Source organism: Rosa chinensis, chromosome 1, assembly GCF_002994745.2.
Source record: "Rosa chinensis cultivar Old Blush chromosome 1, RchiOBHm-V2, whole genome shotgun sequence".
Taxonomy (NCBI): domain Eukaryota; kingdom Viridiplantae; phylum Streptophyta; class Magnoliopsida; order Rosales; family Rosaceae; genus Rosa; species Rosa chinensis.
Window position 1 is genome coordinate 15,235,493 of NC_037088.1, and position 15,253 is coordinate 15,250,745.

Here is a 15,253-nt window from a genome sequence, read left to right on the forward strand (position 1 = left end):
ATTCATCTCCAGGCTCACTGACAGGTGTGCCCCATTTTTCAAGCTCCTCAAAACGACTCACAAGAAAGTCATCAACTGGAACCCAGAGTGTCAGACGGCGTTTCAGGGCTTGAAGGATTACCTAGCGGCAGTCCCACTACTCTCTATCCCTGTGCAAGGAGAGACACTGTTCATATACCTAGCGGTATCGGTATCAGCGGTGAGTTGCGCCATTGTCCGGCGGGAGGGACAGGACGAGCTCCCAGTTTTCTACGCGGGCAGAGGCATGAACGGGGCAGAAACAAGATATCCACCCTTGGAGCAGCTAGCTCTCGCACTCATTGTTGCCGCCAGGCGCCTCCGCCAATATTTTCAAGCGCACACAATCCATGTGCTAACTAACCAACCACTAAAACAGGTGATGCAGAACCCTGAACATTCAGGGCGCCTCAGCAAGTGGGCCATCGAGCTCAGTGAATTTGACATAGATTACAAGCCAAGAACCGCCATGAAGGGCCAGGCGGTAGCGGACTTCATCGCCGAGCTCACTGAGCGTCAGCCCAATCCCAGCACGGAAAATGAGCCCGGGACGGAAATGGTCACCGCTAAGGAGCCAGCTCCCCTACAATCAGATTGGAACCTGCATGTGGACGGCTCCGCCAGCGCCAAGGCCAGCGGCGCCGGAGTCATCCTCACAGGACCTGGGGGGCTGAATGTGGAATACGCGCTAAAATTCAACTTCAAAGCCTCCAACAATATGGCGGAGTACGAAGCACTCATTGCCGGCTTACTCCTCGCCATCGATTCAGGGGCTGATAGTGTCAACATCTTCAGTGATTCCCAGTTGGTCGTTAACCAGGTCAATGACAGCTTCCAGGCCAAGGACCAACAGTTAGCGGCATACTTGGGGTACGTCAAGACACTCCTCAAGAAATTCAAATTTCATAACATCACACAAATCCCCAGGGAAAAGAACACCAAGGCCGATTCACTGGCAAGACTGGCAACCGCCCAGCCACATCAGAGTCCAGCGGACACAAGGGTGGAATGTCTTGACAAGCCAAGTATCACAAAAACCCTGGCGGAGATCTTCAACATTGAGGTCAATACCAGCTGGATGGACGAAGTCATTGAGTACAAGCGCAACGGCACATTGCCGGAAGACAAAGTTAAGGCGCGACAACTCCAGCGGAGGGCAACCCGCTACAACATCCAGAACGGCAAGCTGTACCGCCAGGGATTCACCCATCCCAACCTCCGCTGCCTAACCCCAGAGGAGGGAAAGGTCGTTCTGGCAGCAATTCATAGCGGAGAATGCGGAAACCACTCAGGCGCCAGATCCTTAGCCAATCGCACAATGCGACAAGGCTACTTTTGGCCTACTCTTGGCGACGATGCCTGCCAGGTATCAAGATCATGCCACAAGTGCCAACAATTTGCTGACATCCCGCATGCACCGGCGGAGCCACTATCAGTCATCGTTGCTCCATGGATCCACTCAACTTGGGGCCTGGATCTGATGGGAAAATTTCAAACCGCCAAGGGCCAGTTCAAGTACATCATAGTGGCTATCGACTACGACAGCAAGTGGATAGAGGCGGAACCACTAACAGCAATAACTACCGCCAAGGTAATTCACTTCCTCTGGAAGAACATCTACTGCCGTTACGGTGTCCCACACACGATAATCACCGACAATGGCACACAATTCAACAACAAGGAGCTCATCTCTTTCACCGCCAACTTGGGTACTAAGATGAGTTTTGCATCTGTCGCCCACCCCAGACCAACGGTCAGGTCGAAGCAGCAAACAAGATAATCAAAAAGCTGCTGAAGAAAAAACTCGACAAAGCAAAGGGTCTATGGGCGGAGAAACTCCCGGAAGTTCTATGGGCCATCAGAACAACCCCAACTTCCGCAACTGGTGAAACTCCTTTTTGCATGATGTTCGGAACGGAGGCTGTCCTGCCTATTGAAGTCTCTCAACCTACCGCCAGAGTCGAGGGCCACCGCCCAGAGACCAACACTGACGGCATCAACCTGGACAAGGACCTCCTGGAAGAAAAGCGACACAAGGCCCACCTATGCAACCTGCAAAACAAGCAGCGGGTATCGCGTTTCTACAACGCCAGAGTCAAGGCCCGGAACCTCCAACTGGGGGACTGGGTAATGAAGGAAGTCATTCCACCGCCAACAAAGCTTCGCCCAACTTGGGAAGGTCCATACAAAATTGTGGAAGTCGTTAGCCCAGGCACCTTCTACTTAATGGACAAGGATGGCGTCACAACGACCCACCCTTGGAATACCAAACACCTTCGGTATTATTACAAATAGTCATACCGCTACCCAAGAGCATCTTGACTTAGCTAAATTTTTGTTCAATATTTAGCTAAGGGAAGCTACCCAATGGGTACTACCCCTCTTTTGTAAACGCTGATCAGTCAGCTATCAATGAAACGAGGAATTATTCAAACCATTGTTACCAAGTCTAGCACTGAGGGCAACTGGCAACGCCAGGAATCGTCAGCGGACCACGTCCGCTACGTGGTGCACTTGGACCAATTTTAATTCCTTTAATGTTTCATTTCTTGGCAAAAGAAAAATCTCTACGTCAAAACTCTAGCGGTACAAGCACATCATGACAAACGTCAAACTCTGAAATTTCATTTCAGGGCTGGGACTCCCCACCCAAAGTAGTTCATTATTACAAAGTGTCAAAAAAAAAAAAAAAAAAAAAAAAAAAAAAAAAAAAACTATGAAGTCTCAGCTAGCTTCAGCGGTCGTCTTCAGCTTCTGCGGCTTCAACAGGCGGCGGCACGACCGATCGGCTCGCCTGATCGGACCCTCGAGCTGTCGGACTGGGAGTCTCTATAGTACCGTCCGCCCGAGTGTGTGCCTCCAGAAATCCGGCACGTGACACCTCCGACGGGGTCTGCTGGGGAGTCTGCCGGGACCTTTCCGGCGGAAGGGAGCCACTTTCCCCGCTGCCCGAATGAGTACCCGCCGCAGGGTCAGGCACGACTTCTGTCTCCGGCGGGACACTCTCGACCACCGGCACGTCGGGCTGTGACGCCTTTGCAAAGTCAATGGCGCCCTTCCGCGTCAACATGTCTATATTGGCCCGGGCCCCAGACTTCGCCGCTTCGGTCAATGTCTTTTTATACTCCGCCGACAGCTTGAACGCTTCAACGGCGGCGGCCGCAGAGGAACGCTGTTCATTTTTCAGGCGGTTAACCTCCCCGTCCAGCCGCTGCACCTCATCCAGTCTGGCGGCAGACTCTCGCTGCACAATAATGAGCTTCTTATCTTTAGCGGCTATCCGCTCCTGCAGTAGCGCGATCTCCTGCTCCAACTTGGAGACGCGCTCATTCCTCTCCAGATCCCGCCGGATAGCCGCATTAAGCTTGCCACGAGCGTCCGCATAATCACACTCCGCCTTGACCAGTCCCCGCTCGACCTCCGCCAGTCTCTCCTTGGCCTCCGCCAACTCCCTCTGGAGACCTCCGATTTCTCCCCTGAGCTCTTCCTCAATCCGGGGCTGCTTAGACGCCGCCTCGAACATACCATGTAATCCCGCAGATATTTGACCAAACGCCGAGCTGAAGGGCGATTGGTCAATTGCCGTCGGGCGCGATAGGCCCGCCAGACCCCCGAACCCCAGCCGCTCGCACAAATGGAAAAGGAACGCCCGCTCCCCTTCTGTCATGAATGGCGCATACTCGGCAAAGGAGTCCAGATCACTGGCGGCTGCCGCCTCTCCCTCCGCCACTGCAACCTTCGACGCAGCTTGCCGGGCCTTCTTTTGTTGGCGGACTCCGATCACCACCCCTTCTTCCTCTTCCTCGACGGGGGAGTCAGGCTGCCGGCGTTTTTTCTCCAGCGCCCTTTGTGTCCCAGCAGCGGCCCTCGTCACCCGCACCGGCGGCTCACCCCTGGACTCGGTGGCAGTCTCCGTCGGCTGCACCGTCTTCTTTTGAGGACCGCGCCGGGTGGTAGGCATCCGCTCCCGCGGCCCGGTAGCAACAATCCCCCTATCCCCGCCGCCCGCTTGAGTATCCGCCTGTACTACCGGCAGACCATCCTCACCCAGATGGGAGTGGTGCGGCATCGGCAGCTCCACCGCAACCTCGGACTGGCTCAGCACCAGCGTCTCCGGGTTCACCACCGTCTGCTGGGCCGCCAGCCCTCGGCATACATAGCCTCCAGAAAATTTTCTATCTCGGCACGATCCATTGCTTTTTCGAAAGCGTCGCGACTAGATTTGTTACCGGGCGGGGTTTCTGCAAAGAAAAACACAAACACCCGTCAGTCCGGATCACTTACAAAAAAAAGAGGTGTGGCGGAAATGTTCTCACCAATAGAACGAGTTAGCCGCAGGTCGACCAACAATTCCCAACCGGTCAGAAGACGGAAGTCAAGCAAATTGCGGTTCCGCCAGCAGCCACGGATCCTCGCCACGCGACACTCCTCTTCGCGAGTCAAAATGTACCTCAGTCCCGCTGCACAAACACAATAGTCATTAACAAAAAGCGCAGGTTTGCAAAAGTTTGAACCCGCCAGTTATTTTTAGCGGAAACCAGTTGCCAACCTCGGATGGGCTGGAATTCCGACTTAGTCTTAAACGTCGGCCCCTCCACATTCGACCTGGTGTGGTATTCCCAGCCATCTGTGACGACGCAGAAGGTCCCCCGCCAGTAGGACATTGAGTCCCTTAGATTCTCAATCAACTTGGGCGCTCCCTGGCGGCGGCTCAGGTTCACACACCCTCTGCAACCTCGGCGCTTCACATACACTAGCTCGTAGAAATGAAGCACTTCCGCCACGGTAGGCCCCTCGCACCCCGACAAGCGCCACAAGGAGTTCATCGCCAACATCAACCGCCACATGTTGGGACAGATCTGACCAAAGGCAAGGCCAAACTCGCACACAAGAATTTGGAGATTGGGCACCAGCGGGAATGTCACTCCTTGGCGGAATATAGCCTCGTGCACGGCAGCACATCCCGCTGAGAGCATCGAGGCCTTCTCATCCGCTGTCGGCGGGCGCAGCTTCACCGAGCCCGGCAACCGGAACGTCCGCTTCATCCGGTTAACAGCGGCGGCATCCATCCGCCCACCTGCCTCGTCGATGGCGGTGCCGTCTGAGAGGTACCACGCCGACTCGACATTTTGGCCCGGCACTTCCCCTTCGCCAGCGGAGCCGCTAGCAGCACTATTGCTCGCCAAACGCTCGTCGCGCCCAGCAACCTCACCCGCCCTAGAGCTCTCTGGACGCGAACCACGATCCATAGCTACTTCCCAGGGGATGGTCTGAAGTGGCTCAACTTCAAGCGGTTCTGGCAGTGAGGTTCCTGCATGGGCAGACGGACGCAACGAGTCAATAAAAGTCATATCCGCCACGCTGAACGACACGTCAGACCCGGAATCCGCACTGCTCGAAATCTCTATGACGTTGACCATCCCAAACCCTAAAACCCACATCAGTCAGCACAAATACAGATCTAACCTACTCTCACATCAGATATAGCCAAAGATGTCAAGAACAATTACCCACAAAAATACCAAAACAAAAACAACCACACACTCAACCCAGATTGGACCGTCTAGCAAAGCCCAAAACCCCAACTTTCTGTCAAACACCGTAACCTCCCTCAAATCTCTCCCTACACCCTCCGAGAATAACACAGAAGCAATATCATACCATTAACAGAAATACCAAAACCCAGAAACCACCATTGCAGATTCAATGAAACAGGAAAAGGATCTGAAATACCAACCTCACGTCGAAGACTTTGGAGTGCAGCTCGTCTTCACTGACAGATTTCGTCCTCTCCAGTCCGACTACTCCACGCAAACCCGGGAATCTCCTTCACAATTCGCAGACGAACAAGGCTCGAAGGAGGCAACTCAGATTTGAAGGTTTTCCAGAAGTGTCGAAACTCGCTCAGTTCCCCCCTTTTTTATGTCAACATCAAGTAATCCTGAGCCGTCCGCTACAAAACGACATCACGTAGCAACCGTACACGTGTCCCACGTCTTCACTAACTCCCTGGATTAGCCGAGGCGTCGCCTCGGTTACGAAATCCATCATTACTCACATTAATGACTAGAAGACGGCTAGGCTTAGCAGACAAACCTCCACACGCTAACCCTCTAGGAGTTGGCCACGTGTCAACCGTCGTCTTCTTCAGCTTCCAAGGGAAGTCACCACTTGAGAAGAAACCCCAAGTGACGGAGTCTCCGCTGAGCGAAACCCCGCCAGCGGACCTTCACTTGCCATTCTCCAAGTGACGGAGTCTCCGCTGAGCGAAACCCCGCCGGCGGACCTTCACTTGCCATTCTCCAAGTGACGGAGTCTCCGCTGAGCGAAACCCCGCCGGCGGACCTTCACTTGCCATTCTCCAAGTGACGGAGTCTCCGCTGAGCGAAACCCCGCCAGCGGACCTTCACTTGCCATTCTCCAAGTGACGGAGTCTCCGCTGAGCGAAACCCCGCCGGCGGACCTTCACTTGCCATTCTCCAAGTGACGGAGTCTCCGCTGAGCGAAACCCCGCCGGCGGACCTTCACTTGCCATTCTCCAAGTGACGGAGTCTCCGCTGAGCGAAACCCCGCCGGCGGACCTTCACTTGCCATTCTCCAAGTGACGGAGTCTCCGCTGAGCGAAACCCCGCCGGCGGACCTTCACTTGCCATTCTCCAAGTGACGGAGTCTCCGCTGAGCGAAACCCCGCCAGCGGACCTTCACTTGCCATTCTCCAAGTGACGGAGTCTCCGCTGAGCGAAACCCCGCCAGAGGATTTTCTCACTTGTCGTCTCAAGTGACAGTCCACTGAGCGACACCCCGCCAGCGGAACTTTTCTTGTCACCATCGAAGTCTCCACCGGAACTTCCTTCGTCATTCGGTAAACGGGGCGTCCTCCGCTACAAAGCACACCGCTAGCGGACCCCCTTTCTCATCTGACAAGCTGCGTACTTTATTCAGCGCAATACCGCTCAATAAAATACCACCAAGCACGTCTACTTGACGCTGCTTCCTGCTACATCTAGCAGGGGGACTTCCGCCAGCGGCGGATCCCGAGGCCACGCCTCTCTGACAACGCCGCCACGCGGAGTTACGGTCAGAATGTCCCTACGGGACACGGGGACTAGTCAATAGTCTACGACAGCCCTGATCAGGTACGTTGACCCCCGTCACTTGGGTGCTAAGATTGGGCTCGCAACCCAACACCCTCTGCTCCGTGCAGCGCTGCTCCATGCAGCTCCCCCTCAACAAACAGTAATAGCGACCATCCGGAGGTCCATCTTAGCCGGGGAGTGGGGGACTCCCTGGGGGCCTAGCAGGGGCCCACCCGAAAGGGCACAAAGCGTTTGCTCAGTAAATCCATGGTTGACGACGCACTGACGCTAATTATGCTTCTGCAAAGTCTAGCGGGAGAAACGATTCAAACCGCCGATCAACTCCCCAACCAAGATTGCCCTCCTTGACTGGGGATTTGGGGGACTTGTACATACATGTGCATTTGCAAGCATAATTAGCTATAATGAGCCACGCTCATTGTACCGCCAGGGGTACCAACGCCCACCATATAGGTGACTGGCGTAAAGACAGCTAGCCAGGTTACCGCCTGAGCCCCGGAGCAACCCCAAAGCACCACAGACGCGCCGCCACGCGCCGTGTCAAGTTAGCATCAGAAGCTACTGAAACTGGGAACTGAAGCACATCAGTCCCACATCGAAAACAAGGAGAAGATCATCCTCTTCCTCACCTATAAAAGGTCCTCTCCTCTCTCCTCATTTATGACGCATTTTAATACTTGCTTACGGTTACTTTGTCAACATAAATACATCGACTAACTTAGGCATCGGAGAGCTGAAGACCGCCCAGCGCGGTCTCCCTCTGACGCCCCTTTGTATTTCACTTGACAGGTAACGGGAACCACAACAACACAAGTATCGATCCGCCCATCGGATCAACGTTAGCTAAAGTCCTGCTACCGCTAGACTTTTAGACATTAACACTTTTGGTACCTGACAAAAAAAAAAAATCAATACGGTACTTGAAGTTCTTGGCCCGACCGAAGATCGGTACTTATCACCGTTAGTTCCGTTACGGAAGTTGTCAAGTGACAATTTTTGAAGGGTATTTTTGTCATTTTATGTCTTAATCCTCACTAATTCCAGTCATGTCCCGACTGGACAATACTTGTGGTCAGCCATTCCTAACCATGCTTGACGTGGCTTCCCTATAGCTAAATACTTGTCTTTTAACTTCTTTTAGAATCTTCTCTTCTTCTCAGAGCTCCTCTTCTTCTCAGCTCTTGGTTATGGATCCTCCACCGATCAACGTGGCTAGAAGAAGATGAGAGAGACTGAAAAACAAGAGGGGTGTTGCGTATGGGTAGAATCTGAAGGTCCTTCTTCAACCTTTCACTAATGTCCTCCCTCGCGGCCAAAAGCTCATCTCCAAAGGTCTCTAATGGAGGGAGTCTGAGATCGCTAATGGAGCCAAGATCATGCTCACAGCAAACCCAGAAAATCTAAATTAATTGGCAGAACCATTAGCGCCAAAATATGCAACTTCTCAGTCTAATCTTCAATTCACAATTGCCCCATATGCATCCTCTGTTATCCATCTCTTTTACGTATTTGGGTGTACCAATTTGGTTGACATGAGTTCTCTAGATTCAACCAAGATGCAGAAAAACCAAATCTGAACAAATTTCAAATCAAGATGCATGTAAACCCAACATGAAAATCAAAACCAAAAATGCAGCTCTCTTCCCAAATCAAAATTTCATTCTTTTACAAAAATAGGCGTTATTTTAGGAGGTTTTGGGCGCTTGGAAGAAGAACGATGTGATGGAGATAAGTTTGTAAGGTCGGTGAAGAAAAGAGGCAGCTGATAGCTGTTATCCCTTTGAGAAAAGAAAAAAAAATTGTATTTAACTGAAAGGAGGAGGCTGCAGTACTTGTAGAGCTTGTCGGAGCTCCCTGAGATCGGAGGCGGAGAATTGGTGTGAGACTCGAGGGGTTCGGCGGACGAAGGCTATCTGTAACTGATCTGCTTCCCCTCAAGCTCCAGATTTGGGTCTGAAACCAGGGTTGGGATCACACACCTTGCTGTTGCGATTTTTGGCATGTGTTTGACCAAAAGTGCATAAGAAGAAGGCGAGAGGAGGAGGAGGAGGAGGAGGGAGAGGGGGAGAGAGAGGGAGAGAGAGAGATATATATATATATATAATAAAAATAAAAAAGAGGCATGAAATGACAAAAATACCCTTCAAAAATTGTCACTTGACAGCTTCTGTAACGGAACTAACGGCGATAAGTACCGATCTTCGGTCGGGCCAAGAACTTCAGGTACCGTATTGATATTTTTTTTTTGTCTGGTACCAAAAGTTTTAAGGAGCAAAAGGTAGGGTACCATACGGACCATTTTCCCTTCTCCATATATATCTTGTTGATTAGATTTTTGTATTAGGTACATCTACAATTACTCAGTGGCTCAAAGTGGTACTCAAAGATTGATAGAAGCTAAGTATTGACCAAAACAATTTTACAGGATTTTGCTCCTCCTATACATGGAAGTTAGCTGCCTTGGATAGCTGGATCACCCAAATCTTGTAAACTAATTTGTTACTGCCTAGAGGATGGCATGCGGCTTCTGGTGCACGAATTTATCCCTTAAGGCAGCTTGAACATGCATCTACATATAAGTGAGTAATGAATTTGCTTTACTATATAGCCATTTGACCTATGCAATACCGTGCTCCATTGATAAGGAAATGGAGTTCCATCTATAGAGAGTATATTGCTTTTAGGGACTTATATATCTTGTTACTGTAGGGACTTCTCGATTTCCACTACTTTCATGGAACGTCTGTATGAAGCAGAGATGATACGTAGTTTGTAGAAAACAAGTTGTGAAGTCTTTGACCAGTAGATACACTGCTGATGTCATGGGACAAGTACACCCTTCATGAAGGACCTTTTGAGGAGGTTGGAGCAACCGTGCTTAAACTTTTATCAATGGAGTAGATTAGTTTTTATATATTGTTGTTAATAGACTATATTTCATGGTTTGAGTATGACTTTTTCATCATTGGGATATATGATAATACTTTGGAAGTTATATATATATATATATATATGTCTTTTTTTTAATAATATTAAACAATAGAAAGTTACCAACAACTATTGCTTGAAACAAGTACAGACAACAGAAAGACCAAAGACAGATCAAGCATCTACACATTCAAAGGACATTTAACTATCCTTTTACAACAAGAGACACAATAGATAACTAATAGTGGATGTTGTTTCAATAAAGTTCACACAACAGATTTGGCAAAGAAACATGGAAATTCTACACATTCAGATGATATTTTATTGCCGTCTCGCATTAAAACAGACAATATATAGATTATTTGTAAAGTTTGTTGGTAGAGTTTGACAACAACAACATTTGACTGTCGTTCTATTTCATATCTAACCACATATACTTACAATTTGTGCATATTTAAGCACTCAGACGACATATTTTTTTTAGGTGTATGTCATCTGAGTGAAATTCTGACGTCGGGCTTTACCCATTGTCTGAACGTCAATCAGATATAAGCTTACTAGACGACATATTTTTTGCATATCAAATGACGGTCATTGTCTGTCGTCTGATGAGGTTATTGGCATAGTGAGTTCTCAATGTCATATATGAAATATAAACTTTCAAAAATTATGTTATATATAAGATACATAAAAATATATGTAAATGATCGCATAAAAGAAATTGATGTAAAAAAAGTTAACGTATGACATACATTAACATACACTAGAATTTTCCTCATATATAATAGGAACAAAAATGATAAACATGAAACACATATACCTGTTATGCGATAATATAAGATATCTATGTTATGTATGAAGCAATTCTTTGAGAATGAGAGAAAAATTCATAGATCATTAGTTTTGGTCATAGGCAACTATATTGCACCATAAGGCTTGCGGATCATCATTGAGTTCAAAGAAGAAGAAGAAAAATAAGAGCAAATGCGTGCTGATAACATGTTATAAACTAGAGAATAAGATAGAGGTAGAATAGAGAAACAAAATATAGGAGGAGGTAGAAGTGTGTGTTTCATTCTCATTAGACCCCTTTATATAGGAGCAGTGTTTATATCATGAGGACATAACTAATGAGTATTTAGAGTGAACAGCCACACATATATATATATATATATATATAATATTTACAACAATTTTATAATTGTCCTATTTATCCTTGTGATTTAATTTATTCTCAAAGTTTTTTAATCTTTCAGAGTTAAATCTGTCAAAATTTTTAGTTTTGGTTAACAAAGCCTCTTCTCTTAATAATAGTATAGATATATATATATATATATATATATATATATATATATATGGTCCTTCCACTAAGAGATCCCTTTTTTGGTTTTTTTTATAGGGATAGGGCATTAGACCAACTTTTTGATCACATTTCGACATCTCAACTATTCAGTTTTTAGCTCTTAATGTGTAGATCATTTCTGCAAATTTTCAGCCAAATCGATGATTTTTAAGATATTAAACTAGAATAAATTAATGAACTAACCAAATCTGTCAAATTTAAACCGTTCATACTTATAATCTTAAGTCGTCGTTTTGAATGCCTTAACGATAATCAATTTGGCTGAAAATTTGCAGAAGTGATCTACACATTTGGACCTAAAATTTGAACGGTTAAGATGCTAAAATATGATAAAAAAGTTGGTCTAATGCTCTATCCCTAAAAAAGACCAAAAAAGGGATCCCTCACTAAAAGGGCCCTGTGTATATATGTGTGTGTGTGTATATATATATATATACACACACACCTAAGCAAAACGTACAGATTTCCCATTTTTACCCATTTTTCGATCATATTTTCACATCTTAACCATTCAGTTTTTAGATCCTAATGTATAGATCATCTCTACAAAATTTCAGCCAATTTGATGATCGTTAAGGCATCCAAAACTACAATTTACACGAACGAACTGAATATGTCGAACCGGAACCGTTCGTGTTTATAATTATAAATTGCAGTTTTGAATGCCTTAATGATCATCAAATTGGCTGAAAATTTGCAGAAGAGATCTATACATTAGGATCTAAAAACTGAACTGTTAAGATGTGAAAATATGATCGGAAACTGGGGAAAAACTGGAAATCCGCACCTTTTTCTTAGGTGTGGATATCCGCAGCCAAGAAGGGCTGTATGTGTGTGTGTGTGTGTGTATATATATATATATGTTCAAGTAAATCCAGAATATGTATCTGGCCCAAACTCTAGGTTACTTGACCTAGATATTCTCGGAAATATTCACAGATATCCGATTAATTGTACTATTATATTTCCTTGTACAACTTTGTATCTATGTCTTGTAATCCTCTATATAAAGAGGCCCCTATTATCAATGAAAGCACAACTCAATTCTCTCCCAATTCAGTTTTCCTTAAACACGTTATCAGCACGACGTCCTAACCCTAAAACCTAATAGCCAAAACCCTAAATCCAAATACAAAACCTTGAAAACCTTTCGGCCCCCGCTGCACACCTTGAAGACCTCCACCCCAGGAGTCCAGAACCGACGGCAGAACAACCAAAACTGACCGGAAACCTACCGAATCGGCCACTGAAATCTCCAAACCATCCGCAGCAAATATTCCACCAGTTCACCAACTTCCGGATCTCCAATTGCTACTAAATTTAACCAGCAGTAGTTCCTAAGTCCCAGAATCCGGGAACCGGAAAATTTTTCCCTGGAACCGGCCTAAAAGTACGTGAACCGACCAGCTGACTACTACTGAACCTTGAAGCGGCAGAGAGAAGAAAAGAAGAAAAGAAAAAGAAAAAAGGAGGCAGCCCAGAAGCCCAGAAGAGGTCAGCGACCCAGAGAGAAGAAACAAGAGGCGGCCCAAGGTCGTGAAGCAGCCCAGAAGCAGGTCCACTGCCGCAGCCTAAAATCAGGCCCACTACCACATCAGTAGCATAGTCAGTAGACTGGTCAGCAGGTTTTGCCACGTCAGCAGATCTGTCACGTTAGCAACTCGGTCAACACTCCTGTCAAAGACTTTCGGCAACTTTTCCTGTCATGTTCTGGCGACTCTTTCTGGCGACCTATTTCAAGGTATTTTTTTACTTAAAGTTCCCATTTTTGAAGTTTTTATTTCTATTATCTTCTTTTTCTCGGGCACTTGCAAACTCCCTTCTTCTACCCCCCCCCCCTTTCTTCATCATAAGGAAGACCTAATTAAGCTGAACTGTGGGGTTCGTGCTCACTCCAAGCTTGGAGCTTGTTGAGATCTCCAAACTTAGAGTTTGTAGAGAATTTATGATCGACCACTTACGTCATTGTTTCGATCTAATCCAATACCTCTTGGAAATGAATTTCTTGGAAGCGATTACGCTCAGAAATTCCTAATTTCTTGGAAGCGATTACGCTCAGAAATTTTTATTCTTTTCATGGTATCATTTTTCGCTCCGAAACTAATCCTAATTTCTTGTTCTCTTTCAGGATGAGTAATCTGAACAAATTGGACTTTGCTCTATTGGGAACAACTGGCTCTGGATATCACAGGTGGGTTCGTGATGTCCGCCAACATCTCAAGGCCGATGGAATCCTGGATACGATTCTCAAGCCTAGCCAGGACGTGCTAGCTATTGAGCAAGCTCAAGCTTTGGAAGCAAATAGAGCAGCCTTAGAGGCAAATAAGGCGAAAGCCATCATCCTAATGACTCGTCATATGGATGATTCGCTCTAATACGAGTGTATGAATGAAGAAGACCCCAAAAGGTTGTGGGTCTCACTTGAAGAAAGATTTGGCAACGTCCGTGACTCCCTGACCTAAAAGCGAGATGACATAGCCTCCACTTCTGTGATTTCAAGTCAGTTGTTGACTACAACTCAGAAGCACTTCGCATTAAATCCTGAATGGAATTTTGTGGTAAAGAGATCACAAATGCAATGTTGATTGAGAAGACTCTCTCTACCTTCCCCGTCTCTACATTGATGGTTGCTAAGAACTATCGGATTGATGTTACTGCAGGACTGATCACAAGGTTTCACGATCTCATTGGAGCTATGAATGTTGCTGAAAAGCATGACAACATCCTTGTGAAGAACTATAATTTGAGATCCGTGGAACCAGAGCATATTACGAAATTCAATTATAGTCTCACCTCTAAGAAAGAGCGCCAAGAGTGAAACCCTAATCTTAGGGATACTTCTGGACGTTCTGGTCCATATAATCGCTCTACTTGGGAAGGTAATAGCCAAAATAGGCGAACACGAAACCGAAGAGGTAAACATGGAAAGAGAGAGGGAGGTAACGCCTCTGGCCATGTTGGTGGCGCCACTAACACTAAGAGCCATCTAAATGACAATTTCAAAGCACCTCAATCAATGGAGTCTGAGCAAAGAGATGTATGTTCTCAATGTGGAGTATCCGGTCATTGGGCACACTTTTGTAGATCTCATGAAGAAATTGTCACCACCTACAAAGCATATTGTGAAGCAAGAGAAGCTCATGATGTAGAACAAGAAGATCAAGAAGATGATCTAGAGTGAAGGGTTGAAAACTACAAATCTGGCTGAGATCAATAGATCGCCAATTCTGTTTAAATCTTTATTTTTCCAAGAGCTGTAATAGGCAATTGCCATATACTTTGTAGTAAATGCCATTGGTGTAGTTTTTCTTCAACCACAATCCTCATTGGTTGCTTTTAAAGCCTCTCGCTCGTTTTGCAAAGCCTGTTCCGTAGGGAAATTAGGATTGAGATCGTCCTATGCGAAGGATATGAAAATACTCATTCTGTTCTTACATAGAATCCATGGAGATTCTATGGACTGATTCAACCAACTGGCGGACGTTTAAATATCTCATGATGTTGGTTGACACGCAAACATGCTGGTCATGTATTGTGCCATTGTCCACTTGTAATGTTGCTTATGCTACACTCCTAGCACATATCATATGACAACGGGCTCACTCCCCGAATCATCCTATTCAGTCAATTGGATTTTATTATGCTAGCGACTTTACATCGAAGACTTTCGATGGATATTGCAATGAGACTGATGTTGGACATCATATTCTCATGAACACACCCAAATGGTCTCGCGGAAATGACTACGATGGTAGTCAGGACATTGGTAATGCATACCAATCTCCTTATATCCGCTTGGGGTGATGCAATATCGCATGCAACTATGCTAATTCGTCTACGACCCACT